The sequence below is a fragment of the Anoplopoma fimbria genome, chromosome 3 (assembly GCF_027596085.1).
Source record: "Anoplopoma fimbria isolate UVic2021 breed Golden Eagle Sablefish chromosome 3, Afim_UVic_2022, whole genome shotgun sequence".
In the NCBI taxonomy this organism is placed as follows: Eukaryota; Metazoa; Chordata; class Actinopteri; order Perciformes; family Anoplopomatidae; genus Anoplopoma; species Anoplopoma fimbria.
The window spans coordinates 25,243,568-25,267,181 of NC_072451.1; positions in this window are offsets into that span (position 1 = coordinate 25,243,568).

The window sequence follows — 23,614 nt, forward strand, 5'->3', positions numbered from 1 at the left end:
GAAAATAGATGGGCAGCGATGGTGCCAGAAACTTTTTTTTTTTGGACTGACAGATGAGAGACAAAGATATGGTCTTACAATTTTGTCTGATGTGAAGAATTAATTAAATCTCTCTCTGATGAGGAAAGCATCTAATTTATGGTAACGGTCTGATACAACATAAAAGCCATAGCATCTTATTGAAAGGAGAAGCCACTAATGTTCCCTTTTTATAACACCCATTATATGCAGTAGCAGTGTAGACACCGCATTGCCCAGGTTCCTTTTAAATGAGACAAGGAGCTGTCTGCTTGTCGTGCAATGCCACTGAGCACAGTGTGCAGTAATACATCATCTGCAAGTTGCTACCTGGGAAATGATATTCATTACGCGTGAGCTCTTCCTGGCACCAAATACATCTCTGTGTCCCACAAATTAACTGAGCGCCAGCCTACAGACTTGTTTTGACGCGATTCGTCATGCCAGCCTCATTTGCCCCGTTTAAAAGCGGCAATTAGAAATTGGCTGCATAGGCGAAGCCCAGGGGTAAGTCACAAAGACACAGTTCTCGACCTTCTCACCCGCTGATACTGTGTTGCCAGTGGCCTCGTTGATGATCAAGAGCGCTACATTTTTAACACCCTGAAGGACGCTCAACATGTGAGTCCCTTAGGTGCAATCCAGCGATGCATTCTGCTTCATTACCATTTCAAAATGCAGAAATTACCTGTCAGGACTCTATTGGGAGCCAGCGTTGCCAGCGCTCCCACACCCACAGTAACAAAGGGTACTGCCTCTTAACACATAGATTGTCATTAAACGAAACTGGAGCTATTTGTAGGTTCATTAATTACACCCTTTCACACACCGCTTCCCTTTCCCCGGAACAAAGGGAAGGTGAACAAGGACTTCCATTTTTTTGCTGTACATCAATGTCAGATTACAGCCGTCCTGCCTTTGACTCCCTTCTCCTGCTCTCTCTGCATGTGCCCTGGAGATATGCGATTAATTATAATGAACCGGTAGGAAAAAAGTGACATTGATGTCAATGTGTATATACACTGTCACCTTAAACTTTATGCAAGAATCGTTGCCGTGAAATTGGAGGAAGCTCGGATTTTTTTTACGATCGTCACATGTCTTGTCCCGAGTCTGTGATTTCCCGTCTCGTTCTGTGAGGGGAGGTTCTGAGATGGCGTTCAAACTGTCGTCCATTTCCTCCAGACGGCTGAATGTTCCACTGCAATTAGCTCGGAGGGTGATGTTAGTCTTTAGTGATCATCCCGGTATTGTTTATCTCTAATGAGTAACTGGAATATATCTGGTTGTTTGCCATGGAATGTGATACTTTACTGTACATTAGGCACTCTAGCAGACAGGCAGTACCGTAAAGCTGGGGGAAAATGGGGGAGGATAGCATTTCCCACTTTTCATAAACATAAGCTAATGAGCCACTGAGTGTTGACCAGCAAACATCAAACCTCTCTGCTTGATGTTTGTGTGGAGAAGGAGTATGTGCAGCTTATATTACAACGGGAAATATTTGCTTTTCCAATGAGTCAGTTTTTTAAAGCTCCTTTATTAATGCCACATACTGTGCATACATGATCATGCAGCTATAGAGTAATCTACAGTCTTTACATATGTTCAAATGTAATTACCACAACTAATCTGTCATGTTTATCATCTTAATTAAAAGAATGAATCATAATACCCATGTGTCACACTCTCTATTACCACTTGAATCCGGCCTCCTGTGTGACGAATCGCAGAGCCAACATAGCTAATGAAAGTATATCAAACTCCATCCCCGTGTTGAATGAGACAAATTTGATCCGTATCTTTAAACGCACACCAGCTGTCTAAATACGTCTCTGAAGTGTCATGGCTTCCTAATGGAAAATGCCAAGACAGGAAGCCGTAAAAGGAATTATAATAGTTCAAATCTGTATAAAGTCCGAGCACATATGTCCTTTTCCTTGATCATAAACAAAACAGTGTTTCAGAGGTCGTCAACCCCGATGCATAATGGGTGAAGCTGCTCTGCTGGAGTAATCAACTTCACCGTGTCTGTATCTGATAAGAACTGCGTTTTTACACTCGATTTATGGCTGTATTAATCCGTGAGCCTTGTATTTCTCCAACCTTGTTAAATCAAGTCGAGTTATCTCCCCGGTGCAGATGTGCGTTTAAAGGTTTCTTGATCAATTATCACTCAAGTTAAAGCGGACAAATGATCAAATCAAGCTGTCATGTAACTTTACATCTTAATGACGCACAGCAAAGCAATGAAATGCTCTTTCTCTCATTTTAATTCAGTTAACACCTACATATTTGCTGCCACTGGCATGTTGTTGGTGATTTATGCTATAAACGCAGCATATTTGTCTTGTATGCTTAAATGAAACATGGTTTATCAGTCTGGTTATACCCTGTGATGTGAAAACTGAAAATTACATTTGAAAAATTGCCATTATTGCTATTGTCTCTCTGCACCAACACTTTCCAATAAGCGGATTATAAAATGGATTTCACAAGTGCAAACTGCGGTTTTGCAGTACTTTGATAATGGTGGCCATTATTCCACCACCAATAATAAGCTTTATTTGAATAGCACTTTTGAAATAAAGTTTGTGAAGTGCCTCGCAGTTCATAGAGATAAAATACAAGAGAAATACAACAGAAAAAATCCAGGTTCTGTAAAAATATGTTTTAAGATGAAACTTGAAACAAGGATCGGTGTTTCGTCCTCTCATCTCCCCGGTAGGTTGCTCCAAAGTCTGACTCTTCTGCCAGAAACAGGGTCACACTTCTTCATCAAACCGAGATGTTGGAATGATCAGAAGGGCCCGGTCTGAGGGTCTGTATGTGAGGAGCTTTTCAACGAGTTCAACGTTCAGTCATACAGCTTGGGGTCGAAGCCAGCTGTTCTTTTAAAGCCATCAGTAAAAAATCTACCCCAAAAACTGACAGGTGGTCAAATAATTCTATAATTAGAGTTTCTATAGCAGAATGCGGAGATGTGGAATGTTTTTTTCTTTCTTCTTTTTCTTAGTTTATCTTAAGTTTAAAAAAAATGGAACATGTAGGAGTTAGTATGATTGCACATGTTTATCCTCAACACTAAGATGTTTACAGTCAGAGAAAAGATAAAGATGGAAGGCAACTATGATTTTATTGTATTATCGATCATTCCAACATCTAAGTTTGATGAAGAAATGTGACCGATAGCTGTTATAGTCTTGTCTTCATCTTCACCTTCTCCTTCTTCTTATTTCTATTCTTCCTTTGTTGTTCTAGTATTTTGGAGAATCAAATATAGCTGGAATCATCGGTACATACCATGACAACAATTTCGAAATTAAACTGCATAATGATGAGGTGTATGTAATCATTTGCAAAGGTGGCAGCAACAAATGTTGGCATTGGAAAACAGTAGAATATAAGCTGGTAGTTAAACACATGACGTGCCAGTAAACCAATAATAGAGCATTAAAAGTATCAACAGTGACGATGCAAATTAAATGCACCTGACCTGAATGTCAGTGAGGATTCATATCCGAGGCCGACAGTTTGCCGTCTCTTGTGTAGTCTCACTCTCCTCCTGGACCTGTGCTCCCTTTTTCCTGTCTTACCAGCAAGTCTCCTGCCAGTTATTTCCAACTTTGATCTTTGCTATCTGGCTCTCATCTTATGAGGTGTGTCCTGGGTGGTGATTGAAGGTGATGGGGTGAATATTAGAGACTGACATTTCTCTGTCATCTGACATCACAGGCGCCACATTTACAGCGTTGCCAGCACAGGTGGCGTGTCCTCCACAGCTCTCCATTACTCTGCACAGACCCTGAGGGGAGGACTCTGGGCTTTTTCTGAGAATTTATTTTTTTTCAATTTTGATTAAATAATGATCAGTGAAGCATTTCAACTACACAATGGCATGTAAAATTATGTAAAAAATTATTTATATATCAAAGCTGTAAATGCTTGTTAGGCAGTTCTGGCCTAATAAATGACTTAACGTACTATTTTTTTATTCTTCTTTTTGACCGATTTATCATTTTATTGACTAATTATTGCAGTACTAAAGATTAGTTATTTACATGTCTCTTGTAGACAGTTTGCACCTCTCATCTATGTGACATGTTTGATTATTACAATTAAAGAACAACAAAAATAAATAATATGTTTGCGGATTAGATGTGGATTCCTCTGCTTTATATCTCTGAAATGAAAAGATTGGTTCATGGTTACACAGAAAATTTTGGATTAATGTGCTTGCTTCCTGCAGATCTAAAATGAATGCATGCTTTTCTGTTTTGTCCCTTGATGTTTGAGGTTTGAAGAAATTAAACTGGTTTTAATCCTCCAACCGACTCTGGCAGGAGAAATAAATAAGCATCACTCCCAGAAATACGATTGGGTTTTAGTCAGCCTTTAGCCTTAATGAGGCCTAAACCAGAGCAATTCTTCTTGTCACCTTTATCTAGTAAAAGGTACACATTACATCTGTGTTGACCACCACCGCCTCTTCTTTTTCTCCTCCTTTTAATCTCTCACTAAAACACAACTGACCCTCCCAGCCTTTCTTCTGCTTGAGGATTCAGATTTGTGTCTTGTCATCTAAAATGGAGATGTATGGGCTTGGGCCGCTAGCCTCGATTGAGCCTTGACGTGTAGCAGGGTCTCAGGTGTCGGGAGCCATTTCCCGTCCAGGGTCCCAACCAGAACGAGATTAGGTCCATTTATCTGATTCCAGATTGCTCTAAACCTATTTCAACTGTCATTTACTCTGCGAGTGGGTCATTAGTCCTACATCTGTTTTGTTTTGTTGCCTGGCCTGTGGCTGTGTGTGTGTGTGTGTGTGTGTGTGTGTGTGTGTGTGTGTGTGTGTGTGTGTGTGTGTGTGTGTGTGTGTGTGTGTGTGTGTGTGTGTGTGTGTGTGTGTGTCTGTGTGTCTGTGTGTGTGTGCCTCGATGTATGTGTGAGTGTTGGATCAGATTATACTGACATCAGCGGTGCCGTATGAACATATACAATAAAACTAATTTGCCTGTCATATTCTCACCAAGACGAAGCCAAGAATTACATTAATTGCACTAACTACTTACTTCTGTTTTGACGGCATTGAAATATTGCATTTTTTAAAAGCTGTGAACATGCAAGAACTCTGAGAAAGCCTTGACTTTATATCACATAGCAAATTAACACTAAACACTGTTAATGATGTGATATTATCTACCTGTAAAACAGATATAATTGACTATAAACAACAACATCCTGTCAAAGGTATGTTAGTCTTTCGTAGATGTCACCTTTCAGTTCTTTCTGCTCTTTTTGCTGTTTGTTTCATGACAAATACACCCAGTCTGTGAAGTGAAAAACTGATAATGTGATAATACCAGAGTGAAAAGTAAGTGACCTAGCAAATCAAAAAACACACAGCACATTTTCCACACCACAGATTACTTTGGAGCAGCGCTAATTGAACTGAATGCCCATAAGAAACACAACATATTGCCTCACTTGGTATCCAAAATTTGATAGAATACAGTGGAAATCACATTGATTTCTTTGGCTGTGCTCGATTGTTCAGCAGTGAAATTAAATTTTGCGAGAAATGAAACCTACTAACGGTTGTGTGAGATTTTCCTTTTTTAACGATTGCACTGACTGAGGCTTTTACAAATTACTCTGGATGGATTTCCACTCAGTAAAGTGGTATTGAACTTCTTTGTTTATTCTGTCACATCCTGTCAGCCTGAATTAGCCATACAGTTGATGATGGGTTTCAATCCGGATCTCACTCAAATTCTAAATGGTAAACAGCTATTGTTTTTGGGGGCTTCCGGCCTCTCATTCAGTCACTGCTGATGGGTAACATTTTGATTAATCTGACAGGACTCTCCCGGTGGGATGGCAGCGAGCTACCTCTTAGAAGATTATAGAATTATCTGTTTCAGCCGGCAATTACCTTTCCCTGTGGATGACGTAACGCAGCAAGCTTGCCAGAAAAAAAAAATCATCCTTTATTCAAACCAGGTTGCACACGCTGCTGGCTAACAGTCTGATAATCTGCTGGCGTCAGCAAGAAACAAACAAACAGACCTCATGGGAGCAAATCACAACAAATCTGAAAGGAACATGCAGACGAGTTGATGAATATGGGTCAGGGGGGGTGGGGGTGGCGGAGAGAGCCACCAAACAAATTAAATGCAGTCAATATAGACAGGGTCATTGTTCAAAACGTTAACTATTTCTGCAGAACATTATAACGAGAGTCCTTGTCTGCATATATTCTCACAGGTGTGGATGAGCCGTCAGCTGTATAGCTCTCTCTAAAACCAAAGGCTGGTTATCATATGAATATGCTTCACTGTGGAAAACATGGTACTGTTAATCTCTTACTGGCAGTGGGCTTTGTGGATGTTGGCAGAACTTTGTGTTAATGTATTGTTTTGCTTTTTTCCAACATGTCTGGCTGAGAGCCTAGTGCTGTTGCCATGATTGGTACTACTGTTTATTGAGTAGAATAAAGTATACTGGTATCGCAGCAGAATGATTTCCAACATTGATGAGAGTTAGACAATTGAACTAGACTGTAATACAAGAGTGGACATGTTGTACCTCACACTGCATAAGTGAAGTCATTACTTTGGTATTATTAAGCTCTAAAATAGATCTAAATCAAAGCCGGAAATGCTTTGTTTGCACTCTGTTTAAACCAAAATGGTGAGTGTATGGTTTAGCAGAACTGTATTCTGAGTTATGCTGCTGTTCTCCCGGTTCTGGGTTTGCAGTGACTGAAAACCTGTGACTTTTGAAGTGACTGTTAAAGAAATGAGCATCTGTGTCGATTTGGTTCCATGCTGATTGAGCCTAATTTCCAGCTGTGAGAGGATGCCATTGTCTTAGTTAGAAGCTTTTCATCTGGGAATGAAGGTCCCAGAGCTTGCCAAGAGCCTTCAATATTAGGGACCTATTTTTATTTTTCATTTATGTTTATTATTCAAAGGACAGCTGCAGTTTTGCATTTTCAACATTAGGACACTGTGAGACATGTACTTGTTTTGCTTCTGTGCCTATATTTCTAGTTATAGTGTACATATAGTCAGTATATTCTAGTAATGGTGCATTCCTTCTGACCTCATGAACCCAGAAGTGTGGTGTTCTTCCCCAGTAGAAGTTTGTTTTTTATTGGTAAACCATGAAATAATCAATGATGGCTTCATACTATGGGATCTTTCTTGCAGTATTTGACTTTGTAATTACAAGAAGACACATGAATCATGAGCCTCTTCCCCAAGCTTACAGTACACATTAATTCTCTTCACTAGCATTCACATCCTTGTTCGCATGTCCCTTTACTTGTGTTTGTGTCCAGCTCGTGCTCTCACTTCCTTTTCCACCCCCCTCCCCAGAAGCCCCCAGTCTTTCCCTGTAATGAGGACATTCTTCCTGTTGGAAGGTTAATGGCATACAGAGCGAGCTACCTGACCAATCCAAAACCTCCTGACTCCTCAGGCAATTTCACACAGAATCTCTGGGTTTTTTTCAGTGGACGGAGAGTCCATTCACTGTGTGAATGAGTCAGGTAAATCCAATTCCAAAAGGCAATGGGATTTGAGATGGGGAGCAAATTGCACCAAGGTGATGCCGGACTGGTCAAGAGACCCTTGAGGAAAAAAAAAGTTAGCTCGTTCCACCACAATAGAGGACACTGCTGTTATCTTTGCTGTTAGTCGTGTTTTTATAATTGATTTCCCCCTCCGGCACAATGGCTGGGCAATAATGAAAAGCCTGTCATTCCTGTTCCTTTGTGTTGTACCTTGATGAGGTCATTGGCTCAAGGTGGCCAGAGCTACGCACTGCATGGTCTGCACAGAAAGCGGTCAAGGGGTTGAGGACACGGGCAATCTATAGTCGTAAAATCTGACAAAAGTATAAATACTGTAAATTCAACACAAGCAATATATTGAGGATTAGTCACTTTACGGTCACTCTTATATTCTCGTAGCACTGTGGTCCTGACCTTTGCAATGGTACTGTCGCATAGTAGTCATGTTTTTTGCCTGAGCAACAATGTTTATTGTGTGGCTACATTCCTTGCAAGTTAGTCGAATAAAAGCGAAATGTCTCAAATACAGAAGATAGCAATGGCCATTAGTTAAATGTCAGCCTTGTCTACTAAAAAATTACTTTCCCTTACAACAAAAGTGCGTTATAAATAACCTTATTAGTGGAAACCTATTTTCTCCCAGATAACCATGTTTATAGTCCATCTAGGGAGTAGGTCAGGTGGATGGATGTGACAAACACAGGACTCTCACGGCCGCTGTTCATGCCCCATGTGAAACCTAAAGTCAAGGTTGACTCATTTTAATATGCATCTGAAACTGATGAAATACACTCTCTTATTTTAAAAGTTTTAATTTGCAACAAGTTTGATTTCTGTGCTTACACACAGCAACTGGCAATGCTACAACACAGTAAACCTTTACGCCAACCCAGGATGTTTTTACTAAACCTAACAAAGTAGTTTTGATGCCTGACCATAACCAAGTATCATTAGTTTTGTTGGGCTTTTGTTTTGTTTTTTTCAATTTATGATGCAAATCACATGATTAAAACTGACCATAATCCAGGAGTAAATATGCTTCCTTTGAAACGTCATTGAGAATGCAGTTTAGTTTGAATGGGAATGTAATTTTGTGGGGGACGGGGTTGGAAATGTGGAATAAAGCAGAAAGGACTGCAGAAGCAATGCTCATTACTGTCAAGCTTGAATCAAGGGAACAATGATCAACTGTAGCTTGATTGAGGTTGCATTAAATAATTAAATATGTTAATTGTTAATAGTGGCTTAATTTATCTCAAAAGGAATGCATTGTAAACTCAGCTGAGCTCAGATGGGCTAATGCATTTGATCAGAATATAATAATTAAACCAGCAGCACTATAAATGGTTATTAGTGAGAAGTGCGTCATCTTCAACTCTGTAAATGCTTTTTTGGTGTACTTTTGTCCTGTAATTGCCTGAAGGCATGTCAAAGAAATGTGATTTGAGCAGTCATTCTGAGAATCTATCATGTTAATACACTCCAGCCTGTCGCACAGCAAATCACTTAAACAAGAGATGTCATTTGATGCTTTCACTAAGAGGATTTCGACTGAAGGAGCCCACTCATCGATTTGTGTTAGGTAAAAAGTCAGAAGATTTTTCAAGCATTTTTGCTTTTATTGTACACGAAGCAGGAAGACAAAAACAGGAGTGACATGCAACAAAAGTCTTGAACTGGACTTGACCCCAGCACGTCTTTGTTTTTATGGTTTGAAGCCACACCTCTCTGGGTTATAATTCTAATTCTGACAGTATCTGAGTCAAAAACCACAGTAAGTTACTGTACTATATTGTAACAGTGCCCTTAATAAGCCCAAGGTCACATACTAAGACAGTGGGCTGAGGACGATGACCCAAACATAAAAGTATTTAAGATTAGTATGATTAATAATTAATTACCTGATACAACCCAACTTCAAAACATCCAAACCATCCCTTTAAGAACAATTCTGACATACTTGGACTTTCCTGGAGTATTCATTTTATGGTATTTTCTTCTCCTCTTCATTTCAGAAGAAAATAGAGTTAACACTTAACTCCACTAGATTTATTTGTTACTCTACCATGCATACACAACATGATAAATGTTTTTTTTTGTACGCAGGACCCGGCTCAAACGTAACTTTTTGAAACCCTCTCATGTAATCAGTATAAAATAAGTTTTAATGGAATAAAGTATAGTCCTGTCATTTAATGCAATTTATTTTGCCAATTGTGCCAATTATGGCTGCTTTGTAAAGAAAGTTTAAAAAACACCTCCAAAGGATACACGCCTATATCAGGAGTACCACACCAAGCATGGTGTTAATATGCAGAAATTGTGTTTCATTGTGGTCGCTCTAGCAACCGCACAGTGTGCGCATGATGCTATCATTTATGATAGCATCATGTCACTAAGATTATCTTTGATGTGAAATGACTGTAGCAGAGCTCAATACAGCACAGCAAAAACAGGAATAAGTATAAAGTTTGCAGTGTACATTTTCATCAAATAAACTGAGCCTGTGACTAAAAATCTGCAGACCTTGTGGTTGATGAACAGAGGAGACCCTGCAGAGGTAAATGAAACTCTGCGCCTGGCTAGCTCCTCTCTCTCCATTTGACATAAAGTCACAATTCAAGGATGAAGAAGAGCATGTCTCATTGAGTGATAAATTCCATAGCTGGGAGGTTTGGATCCACAGGCTTGCTTATGATGCACAAGATGATGCAGAGATTTTGGATGGTTTGCCTTGAGGTTTATATCTCTCCCTCTCCCTCTATCTAATCTTTGCACGTAATCGCTCTCCCCTGCTGAGCAACAGCACGTTTAACAGCACTGTAACATGAAATACGAGGAGGTAAAATCATCATGACAGCTTGCAGCTCACTTGTGTGCATGGAGCCGCTGTACACCCAGGCAAGCATGCACGGCTGTATATATGTCTGTTTCTCTGTACGGCTCACATCTTTCTTTTCCAACCCGCACATTCATCCTTTCAACCTGAGGTGACAGGGGGGACGAAAAGTGGCTGACAGAGAGCAAAAATCGCACTTCGAAGCACACAGAAACTCATTTGAATTCAGTTACACTTGTAACATTATAACTCAGTGAGTTTTAGCTGAAGACTGTTGTTTCAACATCCCATAGCTTTGGTTTGACCCAACAAATACTCCCCTCCCTTCAGAATTAATTGTTGAAGCAGGTCAGTTCTTGTGAGAGGGGGGCGACCGGCATTCTTGTGTCCCGGTTAATGACTGCCTTGATTAATTGTGGAAGTATATAAGTCTTGTTGAAACAGAGCTTTTGTAATTAACTATCCACTCAGGGTCTGCCTTTGAATTAATAACTGTGATGTTTAATCAAGATTTACATCAAACAGCGGGAATGCTGTATGAATATTTGCTCATAGTGTGCCCCATCAGCTTGACGATAGGCTACTGTCTCTATTATTTTTTCTTCTGTATTCCCAGTAGTGATATTACTCAAAATTATGGAAATAAGCTGAACTTGATCAGTTTTTATGTGCTATCAGCACCTGCCTCTGAGGTACCCGTTCTTTAATTAATTGAACAGTAATTAACAGTTAAAGTCAGGATCCTGAGAGAAAGTGAACTTGAAAGGCAAATCTAAACTAATGAGGTTCTACTTTGAAGTAATGAACTCTCTGGGTTTTGGATAATCATAGGCTTCTGGGCTTTACTCAATTTATCTATAAGACAGTGAGCTGTACTGGGATGCACTGTATTGTTCTGTTCTTTAACTTTTTTTTGGCAACTTTAAGTTGCAAATTCAGTCTTTTACTTACTGAGACGTTACAACAAGATTAAATTCTTCAGGGAGACATTGAGTATTGAAAATTGTTTCTGAGCTGAATATTTCATCTTTCTATCTCTGGCCAGTCTATAACCAGCTTTCCATTCATTCATCAAGCGAGCTTTAAGCAGAGTTTTGAAGTGTCGTAAAAAATGAAATCCATTTAGAGCATGTACTCTTTTTCCATAAAAGCAAAGCGAATGTAAAAACTGTTTTCCGCCATGAGGAAATCAAATTGCCATTTGCCATTTTTCTATAGCTTTTTAAAATATTTTAGAAAATAAAGAGCACTTTGCACTTCAACAATTTGTTAAAAGAAATTCTGACAGCCTCCATATATTTCAATCCTAAGAAGATACACTCTTAAATGTTGGTGTGGTTCTTACCAGCTGTCTGCCCATGACATCCAGGCTACGAAGTGAGTTTGTTTACTTTGTCTCTCGTCCCCTACGGTGTAACACCTGCACTCTGGCAGCCTGCCAGCTGCTGTCAATCAAATACAAACTGAGATGAACAGGAGCAATTTCTGAAAATTCCTGACAAATTCCTGAGATTTTTCTTCCTTTAAATAAACCTATTTAGAAATAATAAAAAAAATCCTTGTTATTGTTACTGCAAAAAGGATTGACTAAATGTGATTAGAGATATTTTTCTACACATCCAGCAGTTCCGGAGAAACATTATCCTTCATTTGAAGTTGTGTTTTTGGTCACCTGGTGGATGTTAGTTAAATATTCACTCTCCTCTTAGCTCTGTTTTTGGTCGACTAATTCTTGAGGGAAATATCTGTCTCTTTAGTTGCTAAATGCTCCAATATGTTCACCAGCTAGTCACTAACGTTGTCTGTTTTTCATTTAGATTAAAACAATCTGAATAAAAATCTCCAACACAATAAATATAGATAAAAATCGTGAACACTCCTCGCACACAGGTTAGAAACGTGTGTGGGTGACACAGGTGCAGCCCCCCCCCCCCACACACACACACACACACACACACACACACACACACACACACACACACACACACACACACACACACACACACACACACACACATACAAACACTTGGCACACACACCATCAGCCTGTCCAATTGACAGAGACAAAGATGAGTGCGAGGCAGCAGCGGTTATTATAGCTCTTCTGTCAATAATAACAGGTGTTCTTTCTCAGCCATGCAGAGGTACTGCTGGGGCCTAGTCATTGATGGTGTGGGTCATTACATCTCGCTGGCTGTTGTCTACCTGTCTCTGCCACCACAAGACACTAACAAACCACGCTGCCTCCAGTGAACAATCCAGGACAGGAGGACAGAAAATAGGTGTTGTTACAGTCACTTCTGTTATAAACACAGTCAGGTTCTAGAGGGATAGAATACAGCCCCTTCATCAGTGCAACATATGAATTATGGCTATTAGATCTGCTACCATTACTTTACTGACGAGATGACCATAAACAATGCCAGCATGTCAACGGGCTAATTATGCCCTAAAAATGTGAATGTGCAATTGCATCATTATTGGTCTGTTGTAGTTCAGTGGGCTGAGTCGTACTCTAACACTAAAGTAAAAAAAGCTCCAGCATTCTTTAGTGTAGTAACATAAAAATGGTAGTTTTTAGCCCCTTGCTTTCTTTGGGGTCATCACGCAACAAAGAGCATTTTAATAAAATAAGCGTTGAAGTAAAAGATAAAGCCCACTCAACACATACAACTATGTTAACTGTGTTAAAAACTGTGAACTCTTCAAACATATCTTTGGCATTGCTTTGTTGCAATTTTTCTTTTACTTATTAGCCAACATTTCCACTGATTCAAATACGTTTGTGATAAACTAATATCAGCTGATATATCAGCATGACTATTTGTCAAGCGAAGGACTTTGACACTGGAGATCTGGGTTTTGACTCAAGCGTGGTCAAGTTTAGCCAACACAAACACCCACGAAAATGATTAATCATGTTTTTTGCTGTTAGAAGGAGATATTTTGTTGCATTTTAGTCAGAAATACTAACAAGATAACTTAATCTATTCTTAAAAACATACATTTTGATTCAGTAGATTTACCTGAATTTAACCAGATAAAGAACCTTGCAATACAATAAACGGAGGACAAGTGAGTAAGAGTGTGCGCAATTTGTTGTGTCTACTCTCTTACTTTTCAAATAAATTTTGGATTCGTTCATTTGGAGTTTTTAATATAATAATAATACTGTGAAAAATACCATCAGGATAACAGTTCCACTAAAAGTTGATACAGGATTTAATTGAATTCTTGCCCATCTCCAGCACCCATTGTAATCTTAGATTTTCTGAACAGAAAGGAACCAGGAAATATTTAATTAATGTGTTTTAAGCAAAATTATATTCACTTATTGAAAAAATCCAACTGGAATTGAAAGACGTTTGTGTACTGAAGTTCAGTACTGAAGCCTTGAACACGTTAACACAATCACACAAACTTTAACGTTGACGCATTATGTCACGATCATGTTTACATCCTCACAAACACACACTTTCACTGACACACACCCACCGACGCATACAGCCATGCATTGCGGCCCTTACAGTAGTTTATTGCAGGTATAGCATTTTTATAGCCTGCAGACAGATTGCGTAGACTTGTGGTTTGCTGAGGAAAGCAAGGAACAGTATTAGTCTCCATCCCCTTACGTCAGTGGTCATAACATTTGCCATTACTTCCCCTGCAAGATTCAATCACCAGCACACAAAGCCATGCTTCACGCACAATGAAAGGCGAGTGCTTTTTGTCAGGCATTCGGCAGAGTGAATTGCATATAGAGTGACTCCGGGATGGCATTGTTTCTGCCTGCCATAAAAAATCTATTTAAGGCAAATCTAATCTTCATAATCTTCTCCCTCAGAGGTGGTGAACGGTGATGGGAAAGATTTCCATGCAAGTCCTGGGTGTCTGGTTGGCAGTGCACAGGCCTCGAAGATGTAGGAAATTGCCGGGAGCAGAGGATATTAAACTTCAATTTGAGAGCGCTGATAAGAACCGAATTGGTGATTTATTTAGGCATATTGTCAACTAAATCATCCTTAACCACTGGACACAAGTATATTCATAAACACAGCCCTCCTGCTTGCTCTACAAATTCTATTTTCTCATATCTTCAATCTAAACTGCAGGGTAAATACTGTATGTCCTCATACGAGTGAGAGATATGGTTTTGAACAAAGATAATTTTCCTGGTGATTAGTTGTGGTGTAGCCTAGCAACCATGGCTGTGTGTGTGTGTGTGTGTGTGTGTGTGTGCGTGAGAGAGAAGGGAAATGGAGACAGAAAGCAAGTGGGAGCTCTCTATCTCCTCTCTTTCTTTTTCCTTTCTCTCTTCCAGCGTAAATGCGATGGGCCACTAAAGCGGCACTGCACCGTGCGTCATTTCAGAGCGTGTAAATGGGCCGGTGCACTGCAGTAAAGGAAAAGGGGCCCCCCTCATAAGTCCGCCACAGTGAATGAATTATTAATGGGTATAAATCCTAAACAGAGGGACAGGGCCGAGACTAATGTCCACTGGCATGAGTTCCGTAGAGATGGGCAGCGTCTCAAGGATAGCCGAGCTGCCTGGCAGCTTCACACCGCTGTCAGCTGAGGACACTAGATCACCGCGGTGGCAGGGACACTCAACAAAGATCATCCTCACCTCCACGCTGCATTGTAAACATAACACCAGAGTGTGAATGTGTGAGCTTTTTCTTCCTGTGAAGTGTCTTCTCCGGGAGTCTTTGAGGGATTCATTTATGCTAAGGGTTTAGGTTTAAGGTTAACTTTAGAAGAAGGATTAGGTTGAATTGTGTGGTTAGGAGGTCAAGGAGAGAATGATACAATATGTTCATCATTCAAAGCTACTGCATGTGTTTGTTGCATGTGGGTCTTTGAGTGTATACAGTATATGCAGGTATACATTCACTCCCGCCTCTGTCTGTGTGTGCCTTATTTAGTGTGTTTGCGTTAGAATTTCAATGGCGCAGAGGATTGACATTTTTTATTTTTTTTAAATCTGCTAAAATGAAGGAAAAGGGAATTTTGCTACACCTGCTGTTTCTGTTAGTAGGAAAAAAAACCTGGCTATATCCGCATGAATTGTCTCAGCACCTCAGGCTGCCAGAAACAACCATTTAAAGCCCATCCTCATGACTCATCATAATGAAAATTCTTCACATAAGAAAGTCTGTAGTATTGAATTGAGGAAAGTTTCATTACAGAGTGAAATACCATGTGGAAGAGTGGCACTTTTACAAAATGATTACTGAAATAAAAGTAAAACTTACTATATAATGAAGTAATTAGCCATCTCACAACCTTAACATTTGAAAGAATGGGATCATCTCTCATCATCAGTTTCAGGAAACTCAAATTAATATGAGCAATTTTCAGGGTTAAACACTTAATTATATTATTTTTATTGAAGTTTGTGCCTACTGATGAATTCCATTACTGTTAATGATACTAGACTTAAATTATTTTCAATTCAGGTCTAAAATAGGTCTGGCATGCATATATGTAACCCTCTACATAAATATGCAACCAGACAGGTTTGTAATAAGTGCTACCTTACATTTCATTTGTAGTCGTCTGCACTGTTGATACAAGTCTTTGGTCATGTATGGCTGCATTATGTCATTCATTATAATGCAGTCCAATAAAAAAAAAAGAAAAACTAAAAACTTGCCATGAAATTGTGTCAACAGCACACAAAAAACTGAAGAAACTGAACTGAACAATAAATGTGAAAATGTTAAGTACTGTATTAGCCTAAACTCTAGCCAACTGGTCTTTCCATATCACCAACTCAAAGAGAATTTACTGTGGCTCAAGCAGCTGTCTGGCTTTGTTTTGGGCTTGCTGTCCTCTAACCGTCCTCATACTGTGACTTCGATTATCTCGGCCATTTGAAAGAAAACTCTGCCTGGTCCTTTTCTGCAGTGAAGCTAGAGATAGTTGTCAGAAAATGAAGGCCCACAAGATATCTGTTAAAGGTTAAACTGGGTTTACTGGATGCTTCTGATGTTGACTAATATGCAGAACAACAGACACACTGTAGACATACGGGTAAAACCAGCTAGCCTAGCAACATTTGGGCTACGAAAACTCATAATGCATCTCTTTTTTTATATATTTTTATATAATGAGAGACAGATCAAAGTCATACAATATATTAATGGAATATTTCACCAATCTACTTTTCTTGTCTTCCACTAACTCCCAAATTTCAGGAAGATATTATCTCTGTTATAGCTATATAACTTATAGCAAAGCTTCTCCATTTTGAAGCACATTCCCCAGATCCCTGTGCTACTGCTGGAATATTGGTCTAGCCTCTGACTTCCACTGCTGTAGGACAAGGCGTTTGGCCAACAGTGTACAGATGGAAATAGCTTGACCCTCTGATTAATAAATGGAAGAATTAACTACCACTGATTCAAAGATAGCTTGTAGAGGATCTAGTATGATAGCTTTATTAAAGGGCTTGGATGTAGCCAAATACAAGAAAGGAATTTAAAGGAAAGAAAGAGACTGACCCCTTAGGGCCGGGTACATCACGAACAATGATGTCCAGTAAGTCATGTTTGGGCAAGTGTGGTTGCAAATAAAATTCCCATTCTGGATGCACCTATAGAAATGTGCAGATGGTAGACCATGGGTCTGTTGTAATTGTTGCAAAGATGGAAGGTTTCCCTCAGCATACAAATCAATTATTGCGACTTAACCTGTCTTTCCAGATAGAGAAGACTGCGTCTAATAAGGCCGAAGGAAAGGCATGATTGTGGCAAATTGGTCTGTGTATACTTTAAGCAAGACAATTTTGATTTATTTTTAGGGCAGAAAAGTATATATATATATATATATATTTGGATTGTTTGTATATATATGAGTCAGTATCTTTGTCTCAAGTGGGATAATTGAGTAATGCATATACTACGTCTCATTCAAAGTAACAGGGCTCCTCTGTCGTACAATATTTGTTAGCAAGGTGGTTTTAAAATGTCAATAATGTGACCTTATAACATCATCATATTCACATTGTCATTTTGAGCATATTAGCATTCTGACAATAGCTTTCAGCTCAAAGCACTGCTGTACTTAAGAACAGCTTCACATGGCTATTAAAGCATAGATTGTATGTATTTTTTATATTTTCCGGACAGCAATTGTATAGAATATGTACAGTATACAGTTTATGCATTGAAAACCCCTGTGGTATGCATTTTGCATCCTGGTCGCTCCATTAAATTTAGTATTGATAGGACAGACCTTGGTAACAAGGCAAACAGAGAAGCCAGCTGTGCCTTTGGGAAGCTTTGCTTATTAACAGGCGGGGAGTCAGAACACACACTGAGCCACAGAGACAGGGATCACTATTGAGCTGTCTGTCACCGGGGAAATTGTTCCTGTCCATACACTACAAGAAAAATGCCCATCTCAAGGAGAGATTTATCTAGTTTGTCTGGTCTTAAAATCGCAGCTCAACAAGTGCGACCACCTGAAGAGAGGACGAGGGGGGATTCATTCTGTCCATATACTTTATTTTTTTGTCAAGGTGCCCATAATTCTAGGTGCAGGTTATGTGATTTTCCCTTGTATGGAATGACATCAAAGTTTGATCATTTATATATACAATATCTATAAAACAACTAATTTGCTTACTTACATTTTTGTTGAGTCCTTGCACTTATATTTTTCTAAATTCAGCCAGTAATACAAGTCACTATGTGCTATTCCAGTGCTCTCTCACGTGTTAGTTAACTTTCTCTCTTTTTAAATCCAATTGTCTTTAAATAAATTGGAATAATCTAGGATAATGATTACATGTTTTTTTAAGACGTTGACATACACCTTAATTAGTGATTTTTGCAAATCTTAGGACTTTGTTAGATCGTTCTACTTATTTGCAGCCGTTATGTGCAAATAAAGTTAATTAAGCATTGTACATCATCCCTCCTCGAGCAGCAAGTCATCACACTGGACCAGTGGAGGTGCCGTAGGAGGAGAATAATGAAGCGCATTGTTTGCTCTGCGAGGTCTGAGAAGATCTGTCACAGCAGGTGAGGCCCTTCCTTTCCAGCTGGTACTAATGAAGCCTGCTAGGACTCTCTGTGGTTTCTCGTCTCCACTGTCAGAACGGGCTTTTGAGATTAAGTCACATGGAAATCCAGTTCCCTTTTTGAAGTGATGTTGCATAAGAACACAAGGGCAAAAAACCATGCGTCATCAACCCATTCCTGCCCACAGTCTGAAAGGGTTTCCATGTGATTGCTCTAGTGAAATGGACCATAGCTTAAAGTGGCGCTGCCTTTATGGAATGTTAATCAGTATACAGTACGGTGAAGGTAGTAATTAGCATGAGAATATTTCCCCATAAAAAATAACTATGTCAGAATCTTAGATCTCAATATAATACACATAGCTCAATGTGGCATCCTCAAATTGTTTCTATTGTGCGACCAATGGTCAAAAATTTATTTAAAGTCATATTAAACAGAGAAAAGCAACAAATCCTCATGTTTGTGAAGCTCGAAACAGCAAATGTTCTCTATTGTTTTGTTTGGTAACTCATTGGTAAGGCTTAATTTTACTGGTCTTAATAGCACCCTTGAAGGTTGAACTATTTAATTTGGAGCTTATTATAGAGAAACTGTTTATATGCCTGTAGACAAAATTCACATTTCCCTGTGTTCAGTTGACCTGCTCTGCTTGACTCCAAGACTAAGTAAAATATGGTAGTAATTAATTTGAATTAATAAATAAAAAAAGTAGTAACTGAATACTGTTTATGTTTTACCTATAATCTTAGTAAAGTACATATTATTATTTCAAGGAAACTTCCTCGTAGATTCTTATGCCAAATTATTTTGGATTCATTTTCTGTTGAGCAAATATTATTTTCAGCACTTATACAGGATGACAAAGACATTCCGTCTTCTATATCTTAATGTCATATTACAGCATTCAGATATCTTGCACAAGGTCATCACGCTCTCTTATTTATCTTTCATCAAGAATATCTTCAGACTCGAGCACTCCAAGTCTAGCCACAAAGCTATGTTGGTTAATGGAGGTCTCACTGCAGTCAAATGAGGTTTTCTTATTCTAAAATTACTTTCACGTATAAGAGGTTCAGATTAGTGAGGTTTCAATGCCTGTGAAACTTGGATAATGTCTCTAAAGGTTAACATTTTTATATAGGTCTAGGTTTCCTCAGCCTTTAAGTGCGAACAATGCAAGGCCCAGTTTTGTCACTCTCATGGTTTTGTCTGCTCCCAGTGAGGCCCTAGGTGCAGGGTGAAATGAATCTTGGGTAAAGGCTCAATTAAAAGGCGGGATCCCTCGGCATGCCAGAGGCGCTCTGTGGTCTCCCTGGTCTGAATAGAAAGTGTCAGGAGGCGCTAAAGCTTTGAGCAGTGACCGTCAACTCAGACTGACAGCATGTCATCTCTCCTCTTTCAGCTTCACCAAGCAGTGGCCCCTTCTCAACCCCCTCCACAATGAAAAAAAAACACACACACACACTAATACACATAATACACATACCACATCTATCGCCCCATTTGTACATACTGTACATACCAAACACACACAAGTGGAGCCTCCCACGCTTTAGCTGCAAGGCTTTTAGTAACTCTGGTGAGTAACTCATTGACTCAGACAAATATTATCATAGACTCTCTCTTGCTCCCTCTCCTTCTCCTGCTTACACACACACTTGTCCATGTAGCCCAGTGCACATAAAAGCATGCACACACACACACACACACACACACGAAGACTTGCTCAGGAATGCATATTCACATGGATGCATGTGCGCACACATTGACAAAGTAATTAGTGGGTAGGAGTTCAGAGTCCTGGTGGTTTGTGGTCTGGTCGCAATAAAAACACTCCGGTTAGCCTCATTAATCTTGGTATCTGCACAGGGGAATTTAATCCACCATCTTTTTTTCCCCCTCACTAACAACATTGTACAAAATAGCATCCAAAGCACAAATCATCAACAATCCTCCAGAGAACCCAAACCAACGCTGTTGTCATTTATGATGACTGCAGCAGCACGGCCCAATATAAAGATGGCCTTGATTTCAAGAGGTTCTATCAACCTCTTTTCCTGATTTGGGTGCAGGAAGAAACAGAAGCTCTTTGTTGATAGGCTCATTCAACTCGGTGAAAGCGTTTAAACGGTTGACCCAAATGTGCTCAACCAAAGCACCAGCAGAATAGAGATAGAAAGCAAAGTGGGTTCTGTCGGGTAAATAGCACAATCGTTTCTAATACTTGGGTGTTGGGTGCTTTGGCATGCTGCTGAGCCGGGCCAATTTCTATTCAAATGACCGCAGTCACGTGTTTCAGGCTGTTTGCGCGTGGCTGACCCCGGCTCCCTGGATTGGAGCACCAAGTTAAGGCCCCTGATTAGAATGCTGAAGTGGATCAGCAGATGATTCACCTTCCCTTGACTCCAGCATCAAGCAGATTGTGTCAGTGGATATCACTGTTTGCATTATTCTGCCTTTTATATAGGTTTGTGGTGGCTTATTCTACAGTCAGGAGTACATGGAATATTAAAACATTTGAATGTCAACATATGTATACTGAAGGTTTTAATTACTATAAGGTTTGCTTGGCCCCACAAAAGTATACAATATATGAATAAATTAGAGTGCATGAAATAGTTGCAAAATGTAAATTATTGGGGGGTTTTTTCAAACTAAATAAAAACCAATAAGTTAGATATGTCAACGACTTTCTTTAAAAAAACATATTTTGGGATGGTTGTTGTTGTAGAAAAGTGGGCCACTGTACCTCAGTGTTGTTGGTATATTGGGATAACAGATAGATAGTTTTCTCGCCCCAGCAAGACATTATGCGGTTATTTTTAGAAAGTGAGGAAATGTCCTGGTTTTTAAAATGACCTTCTTTGGACCATTACATTTACATGCACTAGGGCACTGCCCCGGCGCTGCGTGCGACGTAGCCTAATCCCCGCCCCTATGCTGTCAGCCCTATCAATCACAACGTAGACAAGTGACTGTCAGTCACCTACCTTGAATGCGTGTGTAGTATACCGGATAAATCGGTACATCGCCCAGCTCTTTGTCTTCCCGGTATGATTTGGTGAACCAATTTTGAGTGTTTCTCATGCAAGACTCTGCTTTTGTGTGAAGCAAATCTAACATCAACTTTGCGGTTTGGTTTACGCTCAGTACCTGACTTAAAAGAGAACAATAGAGTTCAGTGAATAACACTCAACCAAATCAATATATGTACTCTTAAAAAACTAAAGCAGTCCTGTGCTTAGCGGTGTAACGTTACGCTATGCTATGCCCAGTTAATGCTACCAGTCCATGAAGGAAGATGGTGTTTCTTGGTGCTGTTAGCTGGTGATTATTGTCTGTTAAGGATTAACCATGCTTGAAAAAGCTGTGGTTACCATTATGGAATCATGCAGTCCTTGCTATGCTTTGTTCCGATGGTGCAGGTCAAAGGAAACCGGACGCTCCTTTGTTCACTTAGCAGCTCGGTGCTAATTTGCTTCGTTGCTCCTGTTGCTTGCTAAGTTAGCTGGCAGACTGTGAGTCATAGCTGCTTGTGCTAAACTTGACTTAACTCTTGGTTAGCGGTGCATACTTTGCTAACCAGGAATCTTTAAGGCAGGCTCTTGTTTCACTTCCTTTGGTAAAGAGTCCCACTATTTCCATGACATGAGTCTGCTCAGAACAGACTAGATAGTGAAGGTCAGACAGCAATCAGGTTATAGCTTTGAAATAAGAAAAAGAGCAGACTATGATTTAGTTTGCCCGACTGAGGCATAGTCCAGGGAATATCTTGTACAGTTACAGGAAGTGGTTGGACGAGCGGTGCAATTGTTCACGTAATGGTTTGCATTTCACAGTAAAAGTTCAGTTTAAGTCACACAGTGAACAAATTCATTAGTGGAGCTCTGATTGTACCAACACTTGTAGCACACAGGATGTACCTTCATGGTTGAATCACTAGAGTTACATTACCAGTGTATTATATCAATCATTATAAACAAAAAGTAGCATGTGCATTCATTCATAGAAAAATGTACATGGCTTGAATAAAGGAGGAGGCGGCTGTGGCATAGTGGAGAGCAAGGTAGTTCTCCAATCAGAGGGTCGGTGGTTCGATACCCGGCTTCGGCAGTCGATGTGTCCTTGGGCAAGACACTTAACCCCAAGTTGCTCCTGAAGGCTTGCCATCGGTGTGGACTGGATGTGAATGAATGTTAGTTAGAGTCTGATGGTGGCACCTTGATGGTAGCCTGTCATCAGTGTGTGAATGGGTGAATGATATGTAATATACCAGCCTTTCTCAAACTTTTTTCAGCCAGGGCACCTTTCAAAAGTGCATAAAATCTCAAGGCACCCCAGTGTAAAATATGATTTAAAAACGACACTGCATAGCCTAAACGTAAATGCAAATGTTCTGTTTATTTAGACAGGACAGTAATGAACAGAGCATAATACAACTGTAAATATTAATAATAATAACAACTTCATAGCAACTTTATAGCACCTTTAAAAACACAGGTTTACTAAGTGCTTCACAAAACAATAAATCAGAGACACAAATGCCATAAAACCATAAGAGGTGGACCGCCCAAGCTATACAGCAACACAGGCAATACAAGAACCCAACAAATTGAGACCAGGAGAACTCAAATGAAGTGCAGAGATAGCAGGAATGTTTTTCCATCATAGTGCTTGTTTCCATCCGTGCCATACGCGCACGCACACACACACACACACACACACACACACGCACGCACACGCAAACAATAATCCGCAATGAGAGAGGGAGAGAGAGGTCCACATTCGCGCATGCAGCGCGCATACGCACACAAATAAGCCGCAATTGAGAGAGAGAGGGGAGAGAGAGGGGGTGTGTTTGAGGTAATTGTCGTTGTATGTTCTCTTTTTAGCCTTATCTACCTTTGCGACCTTTGGTGCAGACTCAGAGCTGGTGGACGAAGGCTCGCATGAAGTAGTAGGCTGAGGCTCCATTTCACAGTCAATCATGTCTGGTTCTTGTGGGGCTTTTCTTTTTAAAAAACGATCCATGATGCTTGTTCCTTGCTCTTTGTGAAATGTATTTTCGCGGTTAAATTATAAAACAATGTGCTGTGTGCTGCGCTGTCACGCTGACACCGGTGGGGACGTCACGTTACGTGAGACAGATTT